This window comes from Falco biarmicus, chromosome 15 (assembly GCF_023638135.1).
Source record: "Falco biarmicus isolate bFalBia1 chromosome 15, bFalBia1.pri, whole genome shotgun sequence".
Taxonomy (NCBI): Eukaryota; Metazoa; Chordata; class Aves; order Falconiformes; family Falconidae; genus Falco; species Falco biarmicus.
This window is the reverse complement of record NC_079302.1, coordinates 15,721,350-15,743,728: the sequence shown is the minus strand read 5'-3', so window position 1 is coordinate 15,743,728 and position 22,379 is coordinate 15,721,350. Positions and strand designations below refer to the sequence as shown.

Sequence of the window (22,379 nt, the reverse complement as noted above, 5' to 3'; positions counted from 1 at the left end):
TACATGAAATGGTGGAAAACAGATGCTGAGAGTATCTTTGTCTCTACATCATCTCATGAGACCCCACCTGGAGTACTATGTTCAGCTCTGGGGCCCCCAACATAATAAGAAGGACATGGGTCTGTTGGAGCGAGCCCAGAGGCAGCCACGATGATGATCAGAGGGCTGGAGCAGCTCTTCTGTGAAAACAGGCTGAGGAAGTTGGGGTTGTTCAGCCTGGAGAAGAGAAGGCTCTGGGGAGACCTTACAGCAGCCTGCCAGTACCTAAAGGGGGCCAACAACAGAGCTGGAGATGGACTTCTTAGAAGGTCATGTAGTGATAGAACAAGGGGAAATGGCTTTAAACTGAAAAAGGGTAGATTTAGATTAGTTATTAGGAAGAAATCCTTCACTCTGAGGGTGGTGAGACACTGGAAGAGGTTGCTCAGAGAAGTTGTGGGTGCCCCATCCCTTGAAGCGTTCAAGGCCAGGCTGGATGGGGCTTTGAGCAACCTGGTCTTGTGGAAGGTGTATGTAAAGAGAGAAGCCTGGGATTGCCCTGAACAAAAAAAAAAAAAAAAAAATCTATTTCTCCACATTTTCCATAAAGTGACATCTCATTGTAGATTACAAAAGTCTTTTTTTGTGTTATGATATGGAAGCCATGAATGAAAATTGGTGTTTTAGTCCAAATCTAAGGAAGATTTCTAAAAACACATAATATGATTCTTTAACAGGCAGATTGAGGACCAGTGAGGACTTCAGTCATGCAGAATGTCTGTATTCTATGTGTGACCAAACAATGGGAATGAAAAGTAACCTTTAATGTTAAAGCACAGTTTTCACAAAGGCTCTAGCAGTACTTTTTTTTTTTTTAATCCTAAAAAGGGTCTTTCTTACATTGCTACAGTATCTGATGTCCAGCTCTTCAAAGGCACTTAAGCATTACAAGCTACAGAGATCAGCAGTAGTAGGCAACTAAGTATAGGGTTAACATTCCATTTCTTTGATGAATTAATACTGATTTGAAGTGCTCAAGTTCAAAGAACTATAACTCAAAAAGCTAGAAAAATAAAAGCCTAGTAAAACATTATACTACATGTAACTTCTAAAAAATTTCCCCTGAATTTATTAAAAATTAATATAATAATTACTGTACTTCTGTAAATTTTCATGTGATTCTTTTATAAAAGACATTTAGCATTTTTATTGAAGTTACTATCAAACATTCGGTATACATAGTAATAATAATTGAATCAAGAATAACTCCTATGCCACTATCTGTATAAGGTGCCACAGGAACCCTTCTCTAAACTTCACTTCAGTATTTCTACTAGAAAATGAATGCTTTTGTATACGTCTATTTCACCAAGGAAAAATAGCAAATTTGCTCCTAATGACTGGACATAATATGTTTCAGAAGAATGATTGTGCTTAGCACCAGCTTACAAACAGGTAAAAACACCACACAAAAATATATGGATCATTCATAGGGAAAACTGCTTGGTGTTGTCTTACAAAGAGAATGTGGGCATCAATCATGACTTAGCTGCTTGGTAACATCAGCCACTGTAATTGATTAATGAGCAGGAAAAGGCAAACCCATGGCATGCCTCCTCTGCCAGGAACAAAATTTCAGTACCTGCATTTCCCAGAGTTCAGTGACTGCTCTCCTCCCCAGTCCTTTCATGGATCTATTCCTCCCTACAACATCTGAAAGAATCTAAATAAAAATGTCTTTCCAAGAAATAGATGGCTTTTTCATACTAAAGTGAACAATGTTTAATACTCAGCAATGGCAACTAGGGACAATTCTGTAAGGAGTGAACCAAGAGATTTCCACTTTCATCCACCTCACATCCAATTTGGAGTAGATAATTTGAAGAAAAGATGCGGCCAGATCTTGGGTACAATAGTCAGAGGAAAATAATTCTTCAGCTTCACATCACTGCAAAAGTTTTATGTAGGAGCAAAAAAAAAATTTTCTGAAGAAATTAAGCTATACTCCAATGCTTATATTTTTTCATTTAAAGAACATATTTTATTTATTTATAGTTTATAAAGCTTTTTGCAGTAGAATGGAACTTCTGTTATTTAATATGAGTATATAATCTTTATTTTTTACTAAGAAAGGAGGCACTAATATGTGTTGTTAATCAAATACTCTTTTGCCCACCTAAGCATTTACACGTGCTTTGCAGCACTTTTAAAGGTTCCACTTGATCCACAGTGACTGCATCAGCTAAATCAAAGGAATCCTGTTCCATGGCTTAAAACTTTGCACAGTATTAAAAGGCAGGCTGTATCATATGATTTGAATATGATTATTTACCAGACTATTTATTAAATGCTCACATATCTGTCAAAGCAATTAATCCCATGTCAGCTGTTCTCTAGGGCAACAACAAAGATGATGTCAATAACATACAACAAACTCAACTGGGTCATAAAAGGCACTGTAGCCAGTTACATCAAATATCTAGACAACCCCTTCAGTTAAGAATAAGATGCAGGATAAAATTCTAAGAAATTTCTGGAACACAAAGAAGAACTTAATGTGCAAAGAATCACTTCATATTTCAGAAGTTCTTTTTCTATGTCCTTTTTTATGTTTTTAAAGCATAAATATCTCTTTCTAATATATCATATATATCTCTGTATAGATTATATATATATACTCCTAATCAAGCAGTGATTAAAATAGAGCTCTTCAGTTAAACAGACTTTTTTTTCAAAGCTTTCTTCCCATGTTCATCTGCTAGCATACAACAACGTATATGAGAAAGGGAACGTTGAGTAATGTTCTTAGTGAGCAACAGAATACTGTAATAAGAAATAACATGTAATAGAAGTCACAAGAATAAATGAATATTCAGTAGGGAATGTGGAAGCATATATGCTTGAAAAAATAAACGTAAAAAGAGGTAACAAATATCACTTTTTAAAGTGTGGCAAATGGTTTGTAACATTTCTACTTTATAACACTCATGTTATAAGTAAGCACTGCTTCTGTTAATTTTTTGTCAGGTATTTTAGTATTAAGGAAATGTTTTAACAAGATTTTTACAGCTTGATTAAAGATGAAGATGGCTAAATTCACAACTGAATTTCAACAAGCAACAATTTCAGAAACTGATAAGCGTATGCAAATAAAGAATGAGATTTTAACATACATCAAATTGACTTCAAAGTACTACTAGGAAATAATTTTTACAACCACCACCTAAGGTATAGAAAATTATTATTTCGAAGTTGCAAACACAATTGTAATTGTGGTTTACTTTCCAATATCAGGAGTTCACAGAGACAATATGAATTATTGTAGTTTCTACAACAGTTTTTCTGGAAGGATCTCTACATGTTCCTCTTCTGAGTTCTCTCTCCTAATAAGAATCAAAGAGAACAAAATACCAGAAATTATCTCAAGAGAGTTGTATTTCTTTTTGCTTCATCCCAGAGGAACAAAAGTCCTCTGCATCAGCTAGAAATAATCTCCTACTATGTGAAAAGCCAATAGCGGAGATTCAGGTACTATAGATTTCTCTTCACAGTTCCATTCCTCTGAATTTAGTTTTCTAAATCACTGGGGGCTTTTTTACAATTTTACTCCTAGAGTAAAAAAACCACCAACACCCCCCCTAAAACACCTTAGTAATTTATGCTAATGCTTTCCCAATGCATGATTTTTCCTAGCATATGTTATCTAGTACTTGATTCACATCCAATTTAAGTTTTCCAAGCACTTAAACTAATTATAATTGTAATTCCAACCATTTTAAAATCAAAATTCTGTCTTAAAAACCATGATAGATAATGATATGTCATAACAGTCTCAAATTGCCAAGAATCTTCAGACATTATCATTTCATGACTGATCTCAGAGCATGCTAAAGGTTACATGTGCTGGCCCAAAGTTTTAATTTTTTGTATCATTTATTTTCCTCTGATTTTCAGACAACACTTGAAAAAACACACTTAATTTCCTTATTCTAGTCAGATGACTGACAGAGCCTTGATAATTACAGTCACACTCTCCTTGATGTTTATATCTGTTAAATCTGTAGGCTTTTAACAGTCTACAGAACAACACAGGTGTTTCAACTAGGACATGCATATTTAACTTGCTTAATCTTTTCTCATAAATTATTCCCTTACTCTCCAAATCACTTTTCATGCAGTTTTCTAAATTTACTCTAATTTCCCTATCAAGCATCAATCTTGAAACGTTGATCGATAACGAGCAACTCAGTCTTGTTGGAATCAACTTCTTCTAAATTACAGGAAGATACCAGGTATTGAATGTATGATTCCTCAGGAGTAAATACTATGCCTCAAAATTTTGGTGACAGGATCAGCCTGTATTAATTTGTATTCACTTGCAAATATGATTACTTACATTGAAATGGGATGGAGTGCCAAATACTCAGTGGATTGATAAAGAATGATATATAACAGGGAATATGCAGGAAAGGATGGTATTAATACTTCTCTCATTTAAAAGTTTTTAAGTTTAAAGCAGAACTAGTATATACACAGAGCGAACAGGATATTCATATACCTGTACTTAAAAAGTTAAAAACATGAAAGAAAGTAGTAGAAAGGGATTCACCTTGGAAGAAAAATTGAATATGCCGTATACATAAAAATAAAGTGGAATTTATAGAATTGACTAGCATACCCATATTGGCTTATGGCAATGAACAAAGGTAACAGCATCTGTGAAAATGTGATGGAACAGGCAAATAATCAACCTGGCAAATTTGCATCCTGACTTAAGGCAATCTGGCTTATTAGAGAAGAAAAATCCTGTGCAGTGTATACCCTCAATAAAATCTTACGCCAAATCCATAACTTGTTGGTCTGTAACCACTCAAAATTTCATGGATGCAGTGCTGCTTCTCCAAGATTTAAGCTAAAAAAGTACAACAGTTTAATTCTTCTCATAAAAAAATACCATATAAGAACTACAGAAAATGACACAGGTCTCATAACATGAAACAGCTGCCATTTTACAGAGAGAAAACATGAGAGCTAGATGAAGGGCTGAATTTTAGTCATGTATCTGTATGGATCAAAGTACTGTTTGTGGCACAGATGCCACAATTAATAAAAATGCATGGGATTCTATCCAGATAATGAAAAATGAGAAACACTGAACTCTTCACTTTCCAGTACAATTATGCAGCCAATGTATGCAGCCTGGAGTAAGGTGAAGTTTTTCCTCATATTCAGAAGGAACTTCTGTTCCACAAACTTCAGGTTGTGCCCGTTGCCCCTTGCCCTGTCGCTGGGCACTACTGAAAGGAGCCTGGCCCCGTCCTCTTGACACTCGCCCTTAAGGTATTTGTAGACATTGCTAAGATCTCCTCTCATCTTCTCCTCCCCAGGCTAAACAGCCCCAGCTCTCTCAGCCTTTCCTCATACGGGAGATGCTCCAGTCCCCTGATCACCTTCACAGCCTCCGCTGGCCCCTCTCCAGTAGCTCCCCGTCTCTTGAACTGGGGAGCCCAGCACTGGACATGACACTCCAGATGCGGCTTCACCAGGGCAGAGTAGAGGGGGAGGATCACCTCCCTCGACCTGCTGGCCCCACTCCTCCTAACACACCCCAGGGTACCATTGGCCTTCTTGGCCACCAGGGCACACTGCTGGCCCATGGGCAACTTGCTGCTCACCAGAACTCCCAGGTCCTTCTCCACAGAGCTGCATTCCAACAGGTCAGCCCCAACCTGTACTAGTGCATGGGGTTGTTCCTCCCCAGGTGTAGGACCTTACACTTGCCTTTGTTGAACTTCATTCGGTTCCTCTCTGCCAAAGATCTCACTGAATGGCAGCACAGCCTTCTGGTGTGTTTGTCACTCCTCCCAGTTTTGTATCATCAGCAAACATTCTTATTCCATCATAGAAGGCTATCAGATTGGTCAGGCATGGTTTCACCTCGGGGAATCCATATTAACTGTTCCTGATAACATTCTTTTCCTCCTCATCCTTAGAAGTGACCTCCAAGATGAGCTGTTCTGCCACCTTCCTAGGGATGGAGGTGGGGCTCACTGGCCTGTAGTTTCCTGGGTCATCCTCCTTGCCCTTTTTGAAGACTGGAGTGATGTTGGCTTTCTTCCAGTCCTCACACACCTCTTCTGTCCTCCATGACCTTTCAAAGATGATGGAGAATGGCTTGGCAATAACAGCTGCCAGCTTCCTCAGCACTCGGGAGCGTATCACATAAGGCCCCGTGGATTTGTGGGTGTCAGGTTTGCTTAAGTGCTCTTTAACACAATCCTCCTCGACCAAGGAAAATCTTCCTTTCTCCAGGCTTCCTCTTTTGCCTTGAGGGTCTGTGAAACCAGAGGGCCGTCCTTGGCAGTGAAGTCTGAAGCAAAGGCGGCATTCAGTAACTCTGCCTTTTCTGTGTCCTTCATCACCAGGGCACCTACCTCATTCTGCAGGAGGCCCACATTTTCCCTAGTCGCTCTTTTCCTACTGATGTACTTGAAGAAGCCCTTCTTCTTGTCCTTGACATCCCTTGCCAGATTTAATTCCAAATAGACCTTAGCCTTCCTCATCACCTCTCTGCATGCTCTGACCACATCCTTATTTCTTCCCAAAAGGCCTGTCCCTTTTTCCACATCCCGTAAACTTCCTTCTTCTATTTGAGTTTTGACAGAAGTGCCTTCTCATCCACACAGGTGTCCTGTCCCTTTTGTTTGATTTCTTACTCACAGGGATAAACCGATCTTGAGTTTGGAGGAAGTGATGCTTGAATGTTAGCCACCTCTCTTAGACCACCCTCTATCTTCCAGAGCCCTAACCCAAGGGATTCCTCCAAGTAGGTCCTTGAAGAGGCCAAAGTTAGCTCTCCTGAAGTCAAGTGTTACAATGCTATTTATCGCCCTACTCTTCCTCATGGAGATACGACTGAAGTAAGTATTACAATTCATACTAAAATGTAAGAAATTATGCTGTCATTTAAGAAAAAGGGAGAAAGAATAAAAAAGAAAGACTAGATTGTAAAATGCTTATATCTTTTTAGGTGGAGAAACCCCAAAACTGTATTGTAGGAGCAATCTTACTATAGCAAGTTTATTAACACAATTAACCCGAAGAACTGTTACTCAGAAGAAAAGGCTTTAAACATAGTCACTCACTTTGTATCCCAGGTTTTCTTTTATACACTTAAGTTTCTAAAAAATTCTGCACAGCAGCACATGTTCAATTTCACCAAAGTCAATTTCAGACAGAACTGACTCTAGTTTGTCAGAGATCTTGCCATCTTACTAGGCCTAAGGATTCAACATGCCTTTTGTGTGTATGCATATGTTCTAAGCACACATCATCTTTGTGATATATTTTCCTTGGTTTTGTGGGTTTGTCTCTAAAAAAAAAAATCAAATAAACTATTTGGTATATATGTCTTTTGGAGTTAATACTGCATATAAAGAGCTACAAGTTTTACCTTCTTTTAATATTTTTCTTATACGCTTGTCAGAAAAGCTACATTACATCCTATCAGATTAAGAAATCAAGATGGTAAAACAATGAAATATGAAGAGGTTCACTGAACGTCTTTATAATAAGAAACTCTCATCAGCAGACTCAGGAGAATTATTGTATTGTCTTCTGCCATCTCAGTGTGGTTACTGTGTGCGAGTCATTTATAGTCCATTAACAAGGGCCAGTGTCTCAGCAGGGGTAGACCGAAGTGAATGAAGCTGTACTATATTATAACTGCTAAGCATCTGTTACTGAGTGTTTAAGTCAGTTATTTCCAAATGGTGATTTAATTACTGAGTTATGTCCTTTTTTTTTTTTTCTGATCATACATGTAAGAATGAGCATTCTCAAATGTTTTGAAATTAGTCATAATTTCTTTTTTAATGTGATCTGCATTTAGGGATTCAAAATGCAGATGAAAAAAATTATGGTAGAAAATTATACTATAACTGATTAAGCTAATTCAGCTACTCCAGAGGTATGCATTTCAAATCATATAGTTGTTCCTAATAATCAGAGCAAATGATAATGTGATCAGTCACAAAGATGATGCAGTCAGAGCACCCTGTTACACAGTCACTTTGTTCCCCTTAAGATTTCATTCTCCTCTTTCAAAAATCTTGGAATGAGAATGACCCACTTCCAAACTTCACAAGTGGAAACATCTCTATGCCAGCTTATAATAGATCAGTTATTCACTGACCTGACCTGTTCTGAGAAAGGTCTTTTTCTCTTCCTTGGTTAGAAAAGTAGCTGTCAGAAGGATATATTTAAACAGACGTTTTTATAAATTTATGCTCCTCTTGGCTACCCATTGAAGCTCATACACTAATTTCTTCAGGTGTACATTGTGGTTAAACTGTTGATAACTGCAATTCTTATTTCAGATTTGGGAAAGACAGGATTAAATTCTTCAGAAAGATTTGGGATCAAATGCTATACTGTAGCCAGAAAAATGTTAAATCTGGGGGGCAGCTGAAAGCATGAAGAACCTTTCTACCCAATTTGTTTCTGCCCTTTTTACCACCTGGTGGTCATCTCAGAAAAGCACTGACTTACCCACTTAGAAAACTAAAAAACTCATGCAATTCAGCTGAAACAGACCAACAACATGCAGAATTTTAGTAAATACATAGGAGTTTGCTTAGCAACTTAGCCATTTTGTAGAAGGATCTGAAGTAATTTTAAGCACAAGTTACTACTGTACACAAAATTCCATACTACCTTTTTCCTCCCCCTTAGTTAGGATAGTCCTTTAGTGGTTTTATACAGCCACACTCCTTTTTTTCAGAATTTATTGTAGTGAAGACATATGGCTTGTTTAGTTAAAAAAAAACATTTCAGTGACTTGGACTGTGATACCTGAAATAACAAAACAGATGAAATAGAGGCCTAAATTTGCTACAAATTCTCTGAAGGTTCAGGTTACGCCTACCTTTGTGAGTGAATAATGTGTGAAAGCCAGCAACTGCAACACTAATTCAGAAAAGACAGTCACAGAATCAAGCTTCACAGAATTTGCGTGTGATTTGATGTTTTTGCTCCATGGAAAGCTAAAACTACATTAGGTAAGTAAATCCTTATCCGATTAGCAAAAGTCTTATAATCAATGTAATTATGAAACAATTGTAATTATGAATGCAGAGCTAACTTCTATAATCCTGTGTTTTGTCTAGGTGCCTGTCTTCTAATTTATGTAGTTCTCTCTTAAATGGATGAAAGAGGTCTCTAACTTTCTTTCTGGTGATCAGAAACAAAGGATCATCTTTGTGCCTGTTGTTTATGGCAACAAAGATATTTATTGTTGGATGATCCCCTCCCAGTGGCTAACGCACATGTTGGAAAGCATATTTTTTAACAATACATAAAAGAGTCCCTTAAAGGAAAAAAACCAATACTGTTGGTAATGCATCAACTACAGGAGGTAAAATAGAGGGTTTTTTTCTTCCACTTATGAATACTGTAGTATAAAATGTATATATGAATTTTTACAAAATAGTAATAATTATTCAAACAATATATGTAAATAAGTATCAGAAGGACACTGCTTGCTTTTTAGAAATAGAACAGAAAATGAGCAATACATCTAAAGATTATTGTAGGTGCATTGAGGGTAGAAAAGAAGTAAAAACAAGTAAATATAAAGTGACTATGTTTTCAAGGGGAGAGAGATATTTTTGTGGCAAATCCGCTATGAAGATCAGTAGCAAGATAATGTTGACACTAAAACATAATTTTTAAATTCACACTTACCATCTATTGAGATAAACAGAGCTTATGAATTCTGTCAGTCTCATCTAAAAAAAAGACCAACTTGCATGCCTTTACATTTCTTTCTTTTGATTTTGAGTTTTCTTAGAAGCATTAAAGACTGGGAACCTGTTGGTTGTTTGTTAAGAGCAAGTGCCTTTCAGGAAATACAAGGAGTGGCTATAAAAAAATATTACCTGATGTATAAATATCTAAGTGCCCAACTGTTTTGAAAAGTAAATAATTGCGAATCATCACATAAAAAGAAACTTTTTATTTTTGCAAGCTAACTAACTATCTTGTATCCACAATGTAAATGAAGGTCTCCAAATAACAGCAAATAGTTAATAGTTGCATCATCTATGTGGGTTCTGCCCAATGAACATTCCAGAACAATTTAAGCAAAGGCTTAAGCTAATTGTCTTCGCTGTTTTCTTTTGAACTAGTGTACTAACTTGACCCGATTCCTCCTGTCCCCCACACTCCTGGACTCAAACTCCTACAGCCCCAATGGGCATGCAGAACCATACTTTAACTTCATCTACTTCAAATTTCCTATGGCAAAAAAGCCCTACAAGTCTTTAGCTGGGACCAGTATTATTTTAACATTTCCATTAATGACACAGACAGTGGGACTGAGTTTAACTCTTTAAATGTCATGTCATGAAATTCCTGAACTAATTGTAATTTCTGAATATTTAGTAATCCTCAAAGGTTTCCTCCTCATGAACTTGTCCAGTCTACTTTTGAAACCATGTAAAGTAACCACAGTAAGCTGTACAGATTTACTGCATATGGTATGAAGAACCATTACCCTTGGCTCAGTTGGCTTCATCTTTGGCATCCCAGTTACCGTATTAGACACTGACCACCTAATTCCTACCCATCATCTCTATTTCATTCTCTTCTTTGCAGATCTCTATTACACCATCACATAGTTATTTTCTTTATAGCTTGAAGGTTCATTTCACAGATGACAAATCACTTTTTAATCTATAAAAATTCTGCCCTCCTAGTTCGATTCAGAAAAAAAAAAAAAAAAGAAAAAAGACTGAGGTGTATGGATTTACAACTACTTTTTCATGGTGCAAAATCCGGGTTTTGCATTTCTTCCTATTGACAATTTGCTTTGTCAAGGATGAAAAGGGAAAAATAGAATATCAATACAGCTTTGTATGCAGACCTAAAAACTACTCATCATTCTTAGTAAGTACATCTAATTTGTCACAATTCATTAGTCATTCAATAACTGCTATGAAACTGGAAGGAATATTTGCCATACAGCAGCATTTCGCAAAAGCAAGGATCCAACATACAACTAAGCACATTTGATAAAACGTTCCTGTGAAATAACTAACACAAAGATTCTTTTGTCTGGTTATTGTGCTAAAACATGCTCAATATTGGCTGATGCTAGCACAAAAATGACTATGTCTAGTCTTACAAAGAAATTTGTATTGCAGCTCCTATAAACCAGCTTGTTCACAAAGAGGAAAAACAAGAGTTCTCCTCCTTTCTTTCAAAACTAAGGTGCACAGTATCAGACTGAGTTATTCTTTGTTTCAGATAAATATCCCTGCTTTAACTTTGAAATGAGAAAAAGGCATTACATTAGAGAATGTATTTTTTAAAAAACAAAACTTAGTAAACTTTTGAAAGATTTACAAGCTAAAGATGCAGATTGTTTCCTTTTCCTCTTCAAAAAGTTTTTTAGTAGAGAAAATCATTGAAAGAAAGAAAAGAAAAAAGGAACAGTGTATAGACAAAGTGCAGGTAAAACAGTTAACACTTGGGGATCTCACTAGGCTTTTAGACTTAGAAAATCTGGAACATCTTGGTTGCTGTTAAGCACATTGTCAAAAGAAATCAGCAGCTGAACTCAGAAATGGTGGGGGCATTTCCAGGCTATTTAAATAAAAGATTAGTTTTAATGGCAATTGCTCTCTAGAATTATTGGAATTTTTTTGTTGTTGTTTTATACCTTTATCAATAGTTTTATTCTGTTGATCACTCTCTAAAAAAAGGACTGAGACCCACCGAAATTTTTACATGTGCATTAAGAATGTTTACAGTCCCTCTTGGATTTATGCCCAATGTGTGTTGCTGACTGTTTGAATGCCAGTTCTTTTAAAAAGGTCCAGATTGTTTATGCAGTCCCAAGTCGTTCCTCTTTATAAACACATAATAAGTCTTCTCTCATTCATTAATTTAATAAAAAGTCACTCAGACATCATGCATGAGACATATCTACACAGGAATAATTTTGTTTAATGTGAATCTTCCCCTTTTGTATGTTGCTGTTAAACATCAAGCTAGATATTCCCCTGTATAGGAACTAAGTTTTGATGTTCTTACTCCAATTTTATTTAGGCCAAGTTTACGTTAATGTCACTAATTAAAAAACAATTATACTCTCCATTCCCATATGCTCTGTACCTATGAGGAATGAAAACCAAGTAAGGATTAAGTAGTAATGCCCTTGCTCAGAAGGTACACAGCACATTAAACATATTTCATGTCTTAAATTACTTCTACTCCTTCAATGTGTTCTTAAGATTCCATCTCTAGGTTTCACTGTGTTTTGTAATACTCCTTTTGTGCGCTGACGATGGGCTCTTCAGCCTTCAGCAACTGGTGGCTGACTTCCTAGGTAAAGCAACACTCAGAGGTATATGCACAAGTATATCAATAATATTCTAGTTCATTTCTGATTCTTAGAGGGATAGTTGTAGATACATGTGAAGTATATAAGCCATAAAGCTCAGATTTAGCATATTTATAATATATTGACTATTAGAGAATTATGACATATAATCCTGTTCTCAAATCCTCCTGCAGATTACCTTTTTATTCATCTTATCTCAGTAATTGCACATCCCTCTTCTATTGTCTTTGTCAACCTCATTTCACAATAACCACTGGTGTTACTATAGCCGCTACACTAATCAAACTGAGAATTCTAAACCACTAATTTTAAGAAATATTTCATGTACTTTGCAACATTTTTACCCCTTTTCCCAAAGAATCAAAGTGACAATTCTGACTTCTGTCTTAACTGTAAATATCTTAAATTGATCAAGTGTGGGTTTTAGAAAACACCTAGAGCTTTAACCATGCAAAACTCTTAACTCAAGATATGTATATCATATCCTGGTCCCATCAAAAAAAACATGGCCAGCAGGTTCAGGGACATGATTCTACCCCTCTACTCTGCTCTGGTGAGATCCCACCTGGACTACTGCATCCATCTCTGGAGACAGACATGGACCTGCTGGAGCAGGTCCAGAGGAGGGCCAGAAAAATGATCAGAGGGATGGAACACCTCTCTCTTATGAGGAAAAGCTGAGAGAGTTGGGGTTGTTCAGCCTGGAGAAGTGAAGGCTCCAAGCAGACCTCACTGCAGCCTTTCAGTACTTAAAGGGCCTTAGAAGAAAGACAGGGACAGACATTTTAGTAGGGCCCATCACAATAGGACAAGGTGTAATGGCTTTAAACTAAAAGTGTGTAGATTCAGAGTAAATATGAGGAAGAATTTTTTTACAATGAGGCAGTGAAACACTGGAACAGGTTGCCCAGAGAGGTAGTAGATGCCCCACCCCTGGAAACATTCAAGGTCAGGCTGGACAGGGCTCTGAGCAACTTGATCTAGTTGAAGATGTCCCTGCTCATTGCAGCAGGGTTGGACTAGATGGCCTTTAAAGGTCCCTTCCAATCCAAGGAATTGACAGATGCATAGAGGGTACAGGAACTTTAAATATATTATTTCTAGAGGAAGAGATGTACCAACAAGAAGCACATCACAGTCACCTGAATCTGGTTACAATAATATGGACCTCAGACATACCTTGAAAAACTCAAGAAAATCATACTCTGTAACTTAACTTTATACTGCCTGTGAAAAAACGTAATTCTGTTTAGTGCAGCTACAATTTTCCAAGCTATCCAGAAACCTAAAACAAAAGTCTGAAAGCATTAAAAAAAGGAAAATTGGAAGTTATATCAAATAGAAAGTGACGTGTTAGAAGAAGAAGGGAGTATGAAGGGTCAAAATGCAATTTTCAGACAGTGAAACTAAACACTATAAAAACTTATAGACAGTACTTAACTAATACACCAATAAAATTGTTACAAAAGTTTTATAACTCAATACAGTAAAGGTGGCATCTGTGTGATACAAGAGAGCCTTGCATAAAGCCTGTAGTTCCAAAGCCTTTTCTCTATGAAGCAGAAGGATTTACTACAGGAGATGTCCTAAAACTGCTTTATACAACACCAGTCTTCCTCAGACCCATTTTCCAATTTAAAATAAAAAGAAAAAAAGAAGGGGGGGTGGGGGGGGGGGTGGGGAGAAGAAAGATAAAGCAGTGTAGAAGAGGTGCCATCTATTTCAGCTGTCCTGTCTTTGTCCACTCCTGTCTATCATTGTATGAGTGAAGATCAGTGAAGATTTAAATCATGGTTCTGTTCCTGTGTTTTTAAAGGAGAACTACAACATTTTGGATAACAAAAACTGTTGTGCTAGAAAGTATCTATATAACCCTATAACATACTTTTGTCTATGGAATCAGCAGAGTGACTATGATCATACTAAGCATCATTAAAGGGTTTATTCTTTTATTCTTTACAAAGGCAATATTAAAGGCTCCTTCATGGTGCTTATTTGCCAGCTGGGGTTAAACCACAACACACAGAAGTCGCTCATTCACTCCCCCTCTCCCTTGGAGAATTGTGAAAAAGGTAGAACATGTGGGTTGAGATAAGAACAATTTAGTAATTGAAATAAAATAATAACAACAATTGTAATGAAAAGGAGAAAGGGAAAGAGAAATAAAATACAAACAGAAAAAATGGCCACCCGAACGATGCACAATACAATTGCTCACTACCCGCTGACCGATGCCCAGCCAGCCTCCAAGCAGCGATCGCCTGGCCCCAGCCAACTCCTCTAGTTTATATACTCAGCATGATGTTCTATGGTATGGAATATCCCTTTGGCTAGTTCAGGTCAACTGTCCTGGAGGTATTTCCTCCCAGTTTCTTGTGTCCCTCCGGCCTTCTCGCTGGAAGGACCTAACAAACTGAAAAGTCCTTGACTTGGTATAAACATTACAAGTAAAACCATCAGTGCACTATCAACAGTATCCTCATACTAAATCCACTAAACACAGCATTGTACTGGCTACTGAAAAGAAAATTAACTCTAACGCAACTGAAACCAGGACACTGTGTTACCTGATAATTTATTTTACAAGGTAAAGCAACTACTTTGTTCTTTACAGTTAGTGGGGAATAGTTATTTAATATTTATCTTTATTTCCTTAACAACTGAAGGGGAAAACCAGCAACTCAAGTGAGATTTGTCCTGTCCTGAGATAAAATGCATGAATCGTGTCAGATGAACAGACCTCTAGAAGTGTGTAGTTAGCTCCACTGTTTGTAAAAGGCTTGGGTGCAGACACCTGCATTATAAGTATGTGAAGCAGATTATACGAATCTCGGTCTTTTACATCAGGTTTTCTATTTTATTACAAAAAGTACTACCTATAAAAGCCCCTTAATCAGTTAATCTTCATAAAATGTCAAAAACCTCTGACAAGGTCTTTAAGTAAAACTGCTGTTCTGTGTAACCTAAATCTGTAACACCACCTATAATCTGCTTTAAGTTGCTATTTTTCGTGTACAAGTCACAGAGTTGAGTGGAGGTAGTAGGCTTTGCTATGAAATCATCAAATCCTTGATATCCTGACTCTCATGCATTTATTTTGGGGTTTTTTTGCTTTACTTAGGAAAACAACAGAAAGACTTTAAGAAATTTATTTTACTTTCAACAGTGTTACTTGTAAAAGCTGCTTTATAAATGCTGATGTTGTACAAGCTGTAATAAAGTTGTTTGCTACTCCTATATTTTAACCTTAGGCAAGTTTAAAGCTATTGTATACATTACTACATAAACTCTAACTGCAGTAAAAGACAAAGACTACCATATGATTCTGCTCTTTCCATTTATCCACAGATCTTACAGACTTCAATGAGTTTCTTTGATACAACTCCCACTGGCAGACTAATGAAGCTTTTTTTCTAATAATATGGATGAACTGGATGTAAGCCTTCCATTTCATGCTGGGAATTTTTTGCAGCAGTTTCAATTCTTTATTCTTGCCAAAATAGCCCTTGTTTTTCCTTTTCTGCTAATTGCAGTTGCTATCACAGCTATTATTTCTGGGTTTTTCTTTTTAAGTTGACATACTATTCTTTCAAGATATTTTAAGCGATTTGAATTACCCTTTTTTTCGACCTACAGAGATTCATAGTGTATGTTTTTGTATTTTATTCTTAAACTCCAATTTTGCAGATTCTTTTATAAAGGCTTATCAGAAGCTGAGAACTGTAGAACGAAGTATCTTAAATAGCAAGCACATCCAGCATGGCAAGCTGTCAATTATTATGTGGTTTTTGTATAAAGTGCTGCGTTCAGGCTTTGGTAAAACCATTTTTTGCTGAATGTAGCCAAGTCTCTTTATCTGTGCAGAGTGTGATTACAGACGTACATGTCAACCACTACTGTTCACCCAGAGTCCTACAGCTAGCAAAGATCCAGAAATAGGCCAGGTTAGCAGGAATGGCAAATTGAAGTGACTGGAAATTCGCTGCTGTAGCACTTAACAGAGAGTATCCAGCAATGCAAGAATTTAGAAAATTCAAAGATACTTTCTCACATTCAACCAGCTCCCCAGAGAACCCAGGGTTTTTTTGAAGGGCATATGCTTGATTAGATGTGTAGCTATTCTTCAAGCTTCTTTCCCCTTCTGCCAGTACCAATTAAAGCACTTTCCTTGTTTTTCATGTATGTTTTGTCATACTTCAATATTAATAATGCATCACTAATGAAAGGACACAAAATAATCTTAAGAGAGATTTTGCAATTTTGCAAAAGAGGGCCTTGCGTTATTTTGTTACTAATGCATCATGAGTACCGAAACTTGACAGGAGATTCTGAACACAAAAAATGTATTAGTAATATTTTTCTATGCCAAAACCTTCAGGGAGGACCTGAGGAGAAAGTAGGTACAGAAATAGCAAGTGTGGCCAGAGTTTTCAACTGACCTGAGATAACCTAAAGGCAACCATTTCAAATACTGGTAGCTACTCCCTCAAACAGGCTTTTAAAGATGTCCTAAGCTAGACTCCTAAAACAGGTGTTTGTTGAAAGTGGAAGTCAGAAGGCTGTCCAAAATTTCTACTACTATGCCAAACCTAGATAAAATTGTTGTTGCTCTGCTCAGGAAATATAGGGACTACTTTCTTGTAGCCTTCAAAGGATTAAATCTTTTTAAAGTAAGAGAGATAAGCCCATAGACTCAGTTTGCTCTAAACTGAAAGCAGAACTCAGCTGATAAGAAAAAGTAAAGCGGAGGCTGGAAGAATATATAGAGTTCTGCGTTCTTGGGACATTCAGGCACAATTTTACAGCACAAATCATCCGAGAACTGTCACTGTACACAGATTGCAAAGTTTCAGTTCAAATCACCTGCATGATGCAGTACCTTTACTAAATTATCAGTTGAGGTTCACACACAGGAGTTTTAATGACACATGGAATTAGTACCTTGTGTTTCCACTGTGTTGCAGGTTTTCTTCTGAGAACTATGCAAGAACTAGCAAGAACAAAAATCAGCAGATCACCACTGCTGTCTCATATAGCCTCCTCTGTGCAAGGTCTCAGTGTAATTCACATTCATGACAAAAAAGAGAACTATCAACCAGTAAGACAGACAACTGAACTTTCTTTGTTTCATTTTTGCTCTTATTTAGATAGGTGCCTTTAAATTCAGCTGTGGATGCTGTAGGCTGTTATCTCCACTGACTTTGATGAAACCTTGATTGAGTGATAAAAGAATTTTTCCATCAAAGATACCATGCCACAAACAGCAAAGATCCTGGAGCTTTTTATATTTAGAAAACGAGCAACCACAGGAATGCTGCTGGTTTCACTACAGACCCTCAAAAGAATTCAACAAACATCATTAAATCAAATCTCACTGTGCCAGTTCTTAAACATAGTACATACTTTTACCTTTGAATTTTAAGCAATCTCTAGAACCCTTTTAAAAAGATAAGGTTCAGTGACTCTCATTAGTGAGTTCTTAAAGCAACAGGTATTGCTGTGTGTATCCTCAGGGAAGCTATCTAAAAAAGCATAGTAAGAAGGTTTGTCCAGAACCCAGCATAACGGAGTAGAGAAAGTACTGTAGTTTAAACTGGTAACCAGAGATCATTAGGCTAATTAAAACATGCTGACCTAACAGGATTCTAAACAGTGAGATATCAATACAGCCAAGGTATGCTGTGCAGATCAGAGGTGCTCTCATTATCTGACAGATATGTTACACAGGGTAGTTTCACATCCATGCAGAAATTTGATTCTCAGAAATAAGAAAAAGACCCTAAACTGCATTATTATATTCAGTTGTAGTCCTTTATACTTGTAAAAATCTCAAATTTGTATACTATTTGCCCCTTCAAGAACTGTGGATCCTATCCAAATACAGTGAAGATATCACATGCACCTCTGTCTGTGTAAGTGAAATTTATAGAGGCCTGTAACAATTTCAGCAAGACAGGATCATTCTTATGAAACTTACCCTCTCCAGAGGTCCCTGGCTAACCTCCTGTTGAATCTGTATACAGAGACAGAAATAAGTTACATAATTATCTTTCCTACATTTGAACAAACTTCAGCTTTGATTTCCATGCTTGCACAGAATTTATCTTTCAATGTGTGTACTGAAGTTTACCCACCTGTCTGCCAGACTTAGCAAACAACAGGTTTATTACCACATTAAATATTGGTCTTTCACATGTGCATTTGCATTCGGTAAAAAGAGAAAAGATCAAGTATGCCCAAAAAGAATGCCTCCCAAACTGGTTTGGTTTAGCTGGAAACAAAGAGTGTCCTTCAGAAAATTCCCCAAGCAGCACATACTAATGCAAATATCTTCATCATAAGGGAGCACAGTAGTAAGAACACCTGACCTGCCAGATTCTGTTCAGAACTTAGTACTTCCCTTACAAAAATGTGGCAATCTAAGCTAATTCTTCATAAGTTCGTAACCAACATGCCTGCTCAGTAAACGGTGCTTGCACAGTATTTTGAGTGAAAATGTTCATGAAGCTTATGTTTAAAAATCAGCACTTGAACATTTGACATGAAACTTCTACTCAGGTTAAAAAACATTTTATGTAAAACTGAATGTACATTTTTGTTTTCATTTCAGGTTTAAAAAGTTAGCTAATGAAAATGCCAAACACATGCTGTTATTCAACCATGCATTATTCTGGTTTGCAGTTAAAACAGATAACCTGGTGAGCTTTATGACTTTGATTGTGGCATTATTTGTTGTTTTTGCTTGGAGCTCTCCTTCTTTAAGTGCTGCATCAAAATATTTGACATTACCTTATATCATCCAGGTAAAACAAATTATTCACAGGTTAACCTTGCTGTTAAATTATGTTGTCACATGTAATTTCTTATTCTAACCACTGTTTATACCACGCAGTTCAAGACTTTAATTCTCTTGGGCCACATTCTATCCTACTTATATTCAGACAGCATTTTGCAGGCATGCCAAGGTACAGCAACAAAAAGGAGGGGTATAGAAGTCTGTACTTTGCAGAGAGCTCTTGTACAACACAAAGTTATACATGTAGCTAATGTATATGCCATTGTTACTGAATATATATTTCATTTCACATTAATGCCCTTCTATAGCTTATTAAACTCACTTGTAATATCTTCCCAAAATGAGCCTGGAAGAATTTCACTAAGGATAATGCAAAGACTGTATTTTCTTTTTGTATCTGTATCACATTTAGTACAGTATGCCGCAAATCTTATTACTTTGTGTACTGCTAAAAAAAAAAAAAAAGTAGCTGTTCTAAACATGGATGTTTAGTGCATGTAAATATAACTGATATTTTTAGAATGCATAAGAAAAATATGAATCTCAGTTTGCTTCACTGAATAAAAGGAATTAGAATTCTTCCTTCAAAATAAATAAAGTGTGTTAGTTTTGTCTTCATCATCATCATTGTACAGTCTCAGGTTAGTGCTTCAAGTTGAGGTTTTTCCAGTTTTTGTTTTAGGGTTTGTTTTGGGAGTTGTTGTTGGTTTTTTTTAAATATTTTTTCTGTCTGCAAGTATTTCAAATCATAATAACAACCTGATATGCAATAAGCATTTTTTCTATCTTGGCCTTTTTTCACCTGTCTTACTTCCATATAAAATTAATAAAAATTCAAACACCTACTCAAAATTAGCATAGAGAAATGAACACACTATAGTAGCATTACTACTTGATTGTCAGTGTTGTTACAATATACATATATTTACTTAAAATTTCACAGTAAACTGTCTATTGCCTTCAATAACTATGCAATATCTCCTTAAAATGAGAAGAGAGGCCAGAAAAACACAGGGCTTCACATCAAACTGTGAAAGATACTTTCCTAGCTGCTGCAGCTTGGCAGTCTCCACAGGCAGTTCTAATAGCTTAGAAATTGCCTCTGGGTCTATCACTGAATTCTATTGTTGATGAGCTTTTGTATTGCTTCATTCTTAAACAGCCTTTTACTTTGATTAGTCACTTCTTTTTCCTCAACAGAGCCATTACAGACAAAAAAGATCAAAAGATGATTTTCCAATAATTATATCAGTGGGTTTTTTTCTTGTTAAATTATGAGTTCTCCAGGTGTGTGTGTGAGAACAGGAACTGAGACAGAATCAAAATTTACTCCAGTTGAAGATATAATGGATTATGTCTTGGCAAGACCTACATGTAGATGTAGCAGCAAGACCACAGTTCATACAGATACTTTAAATTCTGTTAAAAAGTAATAGTATTATTAAAGATACTGTGCATGCTTTAAATAACATTCAGTCTAGAAGCTTCATCTTTAATCACATGCAAACCACAAAGAATGTTGCCTATTCAGCAAGTAACAAGATTATCCTAGCACATTGGTGTTTGTTTGTCCACTCACAGCTGAATGATCATCACAGGTTAAATCAGGTTTTATTATCTTTGGTTAATAAAAAAAGTTTAAGAACTTGTGCATTTTCATGGACATTTATAAACTCTATGAGTAGTGAAACTGGCTAATCCAACATGTAAATTGTCCTGTAACAGCAGAATTAACTGGGTAGGGTCAATTTTTACATTGGTCCTCTAATACATCAATGTTCCGTTCTTAAAATTAGAAACCTTCTGAGTAGCTTTCAGCAAAATTTCAAAGAATGTCCTTATTTTTAACCATATTTAATATTACTAGTGCACTTATTAACATGTTCAGAGAGCCCAAAAGGAATAAGTAGCATGAACAAATCTCATACACCTTTAAATCATACATGCCTCTCACACATTCCAAATGATCAATGTGTCATAATGATAGGATGGCAAAGAGACATAAATGTTAACATCTTGCAGTCATGCCAATTATAGTCTATTTGTAGGAAACAGAGCACAGATACAGAGTCAGAGGTCTGCCAGCGTAGCTGCCCTCCAAGTATGGCCTGTGTGTGCTAGAAATAACTATTTTTTATATAACATATTTTACAACAATATTTTACATATTTCCTGCAGACAAGTCTTCAGTATGTGTAAGCATTGCTTTGACTAGTAGAGCCAACTGCTGGTTGTGAACGTCTGTACAATTACTTTGCAAGACCTAAGAACAAGATCATCTGTCATTCCTCAATACGCCATTCTGTTCATAGGTACAATAAGGTAATTGGTTTTGTGATTAAACACTCATATTTTTTCCCAAAGGAATACAAACATTTGTAATATTATATTTTTATCTTATGCTAAAATTTCCACTGCTATTAAAGAAGCTTAAAACTCTGAGATGTGAGTACCATTTTTTTTTTCTATTAATAGTTCAGCTAACACTGAGATCCAAACTCATTTACACAGTTCTAAGATGAAGACTGAGTGCGAAAAAACAAATCAAAGCAAATAAAAGGCTGGAGAAAGGAAGTACTAATTCTCATTACAGATTGGAAACAGGGACAGATCAAGTGATGTGGTCAAGACAAAACTGGAAACTATACCTAAATCTCATGATCAATTGGCCTAGGCATCCACAATGCATTACATTTTTTGACAACTATATAAAGCACAAACTATTTTAAAATATTTGAAATAACCTCTTTTTAATAGTGAAATTCTCTTTTAATTATGGATGAGTGAACCATTTTAAAAAGATTTCTCTCTTCAGTAAGAAATATGTCACCATGTACTACAAAAAATTGGGGTGAATAGATATTATTTCAAACTGAGTTCTCACATCTTCTCTAGCAGCCTTTTTTCCCATTACAACGGATGCTCACTCTTCTACTGTACTAGCCTATCCAAAATGTTACTCTAGCACAATCTCTGGCTTTTCTTTTCAGTAGCTTCAGGGTGAGCACAACTGTTCCTGAACCCTGAGTAAAGCATCTGAACACATAATGAATTAATGAATGCCTGGTCTCTACTTACTAGTGTTTTGTTTGGGGTTTTTTTTTCCTTAACCTCTTCTCCAGTTACCCTCAGTACCCACTTCATTTTCAAGACAATCAGTGTCACCTTTCATACTATTATTTAGTCTTGAAATACCCT

General features: G+C 36.3%; 2 long non-coding RNA genes across 2 annotated transcripts in view; both read left to right on the top strand.

Moving 5' to 3' along the window:
- The window catches only part of LOC130159347 (uncharacterized), a 30,243-nt gene extending 15,874 nt beyond the window's left edge, over window positions 1-14,369 (top strand). The window contains exon 3 of the long non-coding RNA XR_008825707.1: window positions 14,350-14,369. This is a non-coding gene — a long non-coding RNA (uncharacterized LOC130159347). The remainder of the gene's footprint in view (window positions 1-14,349) is intronic.
- Window positions 14,370-14,410: 41 nt separating this feature from the next.
- Window positions 14,411-21,620, top strand: LOC130159490 (uncharacterized). Its single transcript, XR_008825755.1, has 2 exons — window positions 14,411-14,457; window positions 15,734-21,620. It is a non-coding gene; the product is annotated as an uncharacterized LOC130159490 (long non-coding RNA).
- Window positions 21,621-22,379: the final 759 nt, after the last annotated feature.